Source organism: Solanum dulcamara, chromosome 10 (genome assembly GCF_947179165.1).
Source record: "Solanum dulcamara chromosome 10, daSolDulc1.2, whole genome shotgun sequence".
In the NCBI taxonomy this organism is placed as follows: Eukaryota; Viridiplantae; Streptophyta; class Magnoliopsida; order Solanales; family Solanaceae; genus Solanum; species Solanum dulcamara.
This window is the reverse complement of record NC_077246.1, coordinates 28,535,731-28,541,019: the sequence shown is the minus strand read 5'-3', so window position 1 is coordinate 28,541,019 and position 5,289 is coordinate 28,535,731. Positions and strand designations below refer to the sequence as shown.

The window sequence follows — 5,289 nt, the reverse complement described above, 5'->3', positions numbered from 1 at the left end:
ATATGACATGTTAATCATCCAATTTTCAACTATGGAAAAAACATATCTAGCTACGGATGAGACCATAGATCCAATAGCAAAGTCAATATGAAGACTTACTACATACTTTTAATCCTGCTGATTTACCTCCTTACATACTAACCTTGAAAAAAATTGTCCAATTATGTTATTACGAAATCTAAATTCTTGTGAAGATTTATGCAATGGTACATGCCTAATATATAATAATATCAGATTACACATTATCAGTGCCACAATATCTAACGGTGATTTTAAAATTACACATGTATTCATTTCAAGAATACCTCTACTACCCTCTCATGTCTGTCCATTCTATCAACCAAACTCTCGATGACCCTCTACATGGAAGTGAGTACCTCAACAGTAGCATTTTCATGTGATAGTGGAGGCACTACGACCCCTACCTCGACTTGTTCTGCGATCTCTGCCCATTGCCCTAGCTGAGGAAGGGGGATGTCTAGTCGAGGTAACATTAGTTCAAGCTATTTGGTTAATAAAGAAAATGATTCTAGATTAATCTCATTGTCTTAAAGATCACATACGTAAGTAGGAATAAGAAAGAAAGATAAGACACCTCTTATCTGTCCTCGCAGAATCCCAATTATAGGAATGGTTGGTAACATAACCATAATTTAGATTCTACTACTAATGTATGCTCCATAAGTAACAGGAATAACCTAAGTTCTGATACCAACTTTATCAAGACCCAATTTAGGATCATGCTGGTGTTACGAGGGAGAATCCCAAAGCAAGCCTTGATGGAAATCTATAGAAAATCGGACCGACTTTTCTCTATTTTTGGCCCTATCCAATCTTTCCCTGTCTCAGAAATCAACAACACAACTAAACATCTCCAAATCAATACATAATATCTATTATCAATCCATTCGCCACACAATAATACTAATTCATCTCCAAAATGGGAAGAAAGTTTAAAACTAGTCACATGTCTACAATAATGAAAGAATACTCACGACTCAAATAAAGGAATGACTATGGAGAAACTCTAAGAGTTTAATAAAGGTCCATAACAATGAATAACTTGATGTCGCGTGAACAAGTGCGGGCTCACCATGGATTTTCCAACTTGCTAGATTTAGTTAACAAATTCCTCACCAATGTCAGTTGTGCTCTCTGTAAAAAAAAATTAGCGGGGAGTGAGACGCTACCTCAGTGAGTAATAACACTTAACCACAACCATTTCAGTGAGGGACAAGTCATAAAACATCCTAGTATGATGATCAAAATCATGAAAATAAATAATCTTTCAAAAATGGTGATAATAATCAACCATGTATGTTTCGTATAAATAGAATCAAGTCAACCATTTAGAAAAAAAAACTCAGTAAACACTTTCATATCAAATCTTATATTTGGGAGGTTTCCGAGAATAAATCATGTAATCATTGTGGACCCCTCATAAAGGAGCCAAATATTCATTTCAATAGATCCCTTCTCGAGGGATATCGGTAACGATATGCTAGTTCTACCTTCCTACTAGCGACGACTATATCGGTAATCTGTAAATATAAGGTCCACCAGGTCTAAAGAACCTGTCGTTAGCTACGGGATCCATCAAGGTCTACTTCCACTTATTCTTTTCTTTATAACTAGTAGAAGCATTTTTTTCAAATATTAAAAGACATTCAAGTTCTTATCAAATTACCTTATATAAAACTTAAACCATAAAAATATATCAAGATACATACTTTCAAATAAAGGGCAAACCTTTTCCATAATAGTAAATCATATTTCAATTAACAATAAACAAGTCTTATATAAGTGAGAGCATATCACATAATTATTTTAATATCATATTAAGTAAAAGACTTGTCCAATATACAAGTTCAAAACATTCGGTAACACATTCACTTTTTAAACCATGTATAAATCGTGAAAGTTATAAAAATATAAATTGTGGTAAGATTACTACTCACAGTACTCGTGCCGAAATACCAATCTCGTTGCTAGAGAAATTTGTATGAATTCCTTCGGTCAATCTATAATCACATTATATCGATCACACGTTAGTTTTATGTTCACCCTTACTGCCCAATTATACTCTCTAAGAATTAGATTTTAATACCCAAAGTGACTTATCTAGGCTAATAATCTTGGGGAGGTATTTTTTTAAAAAAAATATTAAACTAGATCCTTTCAGTTTGGAAAAGATCATTCAAAACTCACCAGAACACTTATGTATGGACTTAAGCTCCTTATGATAATATGGAGTTTCTAGGAAAATAATATTAGATTAGAACTAGATTAATTTTAGTGCCTTAACTGCAAAAATGTAAGACTACCTCTATCTTCCTAATCATAATTAGTATCTAACTATCCCTTTTGATAATTTTTCATCTTCTGTCGATTTATCAATGAAGCTGTAGAAGAAGGGAAAGAAACAAAGATTTACCTAGAATTCGATAACAAACCTCCAATAATCTCTTTCTCTTTCTGCGTCCCAAACGAAATCACCTTCCGCTCTTTCTTCTTTATTTCTATCTATTCAAAACTTTTTTTCCTATTTGGTTGCTGCGCAGAACCCCCACACCTAATTCCCTTTTGTTTTGTTTTCTTAGTTTCTGCAGAATGAAGCCATAGGTGGTGTGGACTTTTAGCCCAATTCTTTTCTTTTTTTTTTAATTTTATTTTTTGTTTGGGTCATTAAATAAACCAACAACTTGTCTTTTTTCTTTTTTGAAAAAATAGAAACTAAAAGATATATTTGACCTTATTTAAATGTAGGGTACTACACAATACTAATGAATAAAAGAACTAATTAAACTAATACTACAACAAGTGAAAGTGGCATATTAACTTACATTTAAATTTAGAACTTTGAACCAGCATATGATCGCTCCCTCTTACTGATGACGCACCGAGGGGCGGATTTCGGTGGAGCCCAGGGGTTCAACCCAACCACCTTCGTCAAAAAATTATACTATATATACAACGTCAAATTCTAATTTTATGAGTATATGTATTAAAATGAATCCCCTAAAAACAAGTGAGAAGCTTAGCTTAATGGATAATGGGTTTAAGAATTGCTCCTAGGTAATGGGTTCAAGTCTCATGCACAACAAGTTTTTTTCACTTTTAAATGCTTTTGAAAATGTTATAGTAAAGACTTCGTTGCGCTCAATTTTGGGTTTGAATCTTTTTATCCTTTTTCATTATTTTTTCTCTTTTGTATATTTCTTCTTTCTAATTTGTCTTTGTTCAATTTATTACACATTTTTTATTTTTTATTTTTTATTCTTCTTATATCTATTATTCATTTTCTTTCAACGTAACTCTTTTTTCATATACTAACTTGAATAAACTCTTTAAAAATGATGAATTATATTAAACTTGAAATTGAGATAGAAATGTAATATATTTTTTTTTTAAAAAAGGATAAATTAGATGTAATTGAATGAAGAAACTTAAAAAGCATCAATATCTTTTTAACAATATCAATTTAACAGAATTCGTGGAATTTCTTTTCTATCTATTTTAGAGAAATAGAAACTGAACGAACTTGATTTATTCGCTATTTGTCTTTTTTCATAAATGATGATTAACCTAGTAAATTGAACTATATATGAATTAAAAAAATTGACGATGCCATTGATTTATCTTCTGAATATGCATTATAATATTAGTAACTCTATTCTTACACACTTTTAGAGAATTTTGACGACTTTCATAGTAATATGTGATTGAATGGATACTACTTTAATATTTTTTAAAAGTGCAAAATAAAGTAAAATATTACAAAATAAAATTATAAAAAGCACAAAAATTTTAAGAATGCTCGATGGAGCAAGATAAAAGTAGAAAGAAATTCTTAATGCGGTATGATAAAATAAGTTAAATTTAACGGGTTAAGGTCAGTATTTTTCTTCCCCGTCTTGATCCTTTTTTAATCCTTTAATTTTCACGTATTTTAGGAATTAACTTATATAATAAAGCTGATCGACTAAAATTCTTTTTATCAACGTATCTTTGTTTTCAGTATCTTTGATTAGTTTAATATTTATTTTTTTGAACCACTGAAATGCCTATGGTTGCTTTTACAAAGAGCATACCGAGAGGTTACTACACGTACCGTACTCTTGCAATATCACATGAGGTTCTTCTTATACTTTGAACCCCTGAACAAATATTCTGACTCCGCCATTAGACGCACCAAATTTTTCTATCTTCTAAGTGTTTGGTAGACAAATGGTCTATGAGAAACATGAACAACATATATGACACTGTAAGTCTGTGATCATGTAAAATGAGATGGTTATATAGTTACTAACATAAGGTAAGACTTTAAAAATAGTAGATGTCAATACAATAAGGTCATTTGCTTACCACACCTACAACTTTTTAGTAATGATATCAAAATTAGCTTAATACAAACAATGAAAACTAATCGAGAAACCACCAATACATAAATAAAATGCTCAAAATAAAATATAATAGACTAATTGATATTCATTTGGCTTGTTACATTGCTTTCCTGTCACAACTCAAGCCTAGGGCCTAGACGTGACATGGCGAATGAGGAACTCGAAAGTACCTCAATCAAGCCTCTTAGCATTCTTTTAGCCTTTCATAGGTAATGATGATAAATAAACAAGCGGAAATCATAATAGTAAATCTTCAACTTATATATGTCCAATAATACCTCTAACTATTAGATTTAACGGGGCTAACACAAGTCCCTAGCTCACCCTCAATCATAATAGAAGAAATGCCATAGTAAAATATCTTAACATATCATAACCTAGAGAGATAAAGGAGTATTGTTCCCGGAACATGGGAACTCACCAAAAGTAGTCTTCAATGGAATATCAACTAGCCACGTGGAGGAGAACGAGGAGGAGCACTGATCCCTACATGGTGATATCATGTAGGCAAAAGAGTATGTGTTAGTACTTTGAATGTACTAAGTATGTAAGGATGCATAAACATTGAGGAAGCATTAAAACATTTATGTAATATGGAACATAATTTAATGTATGCATAATAAATCATATATATATCCTTTAAAACATTTATTTTGTGGGAAATTAACCATAACCGACATTTAAGACCATGCGAGCTATTACATGAAATCCAACATAACCCCCTACGTTGGCCGGAGAGACTACTTGTCAGGTAGAACTCCGTCAATTTCATTCATTTCTTTAGCTTTAACTTTAAGGGCTTTCATGGATCTATTAGCCTAAGCCTACAAGGGCTCCTATGTTGGCACATAGTTAATGAGACAAGGGGTTGCTACTAGGATTCCCT

The 5,289-nt window shown here is 31.8% G+C and overlaps 1 long non-coding RNA gene across 1 annotated transcript; it reads right to left on the bottom strand.

Moving 5' to 3' along the window:
* Window positions 1-683: 683 nt before the first annotated feature.
* LOC129870865 (uncharacterized) lies at window positions 684-2,644 on the bottom strand. The gene is made up of 3 exons (XR_008762143.1): window positions 2,435-2,644; window positions 1,959-2,021; window positions 684-1,155 (listed from the first exon to the last, which is right to left on the bottom strand). It is a non-coding gene; the product is annotated as an uncharacterized LOC129870865 (long non-coding RNA).
* Window positions 2,645-5,289: the final 2,645 nt, after the last annotated feature.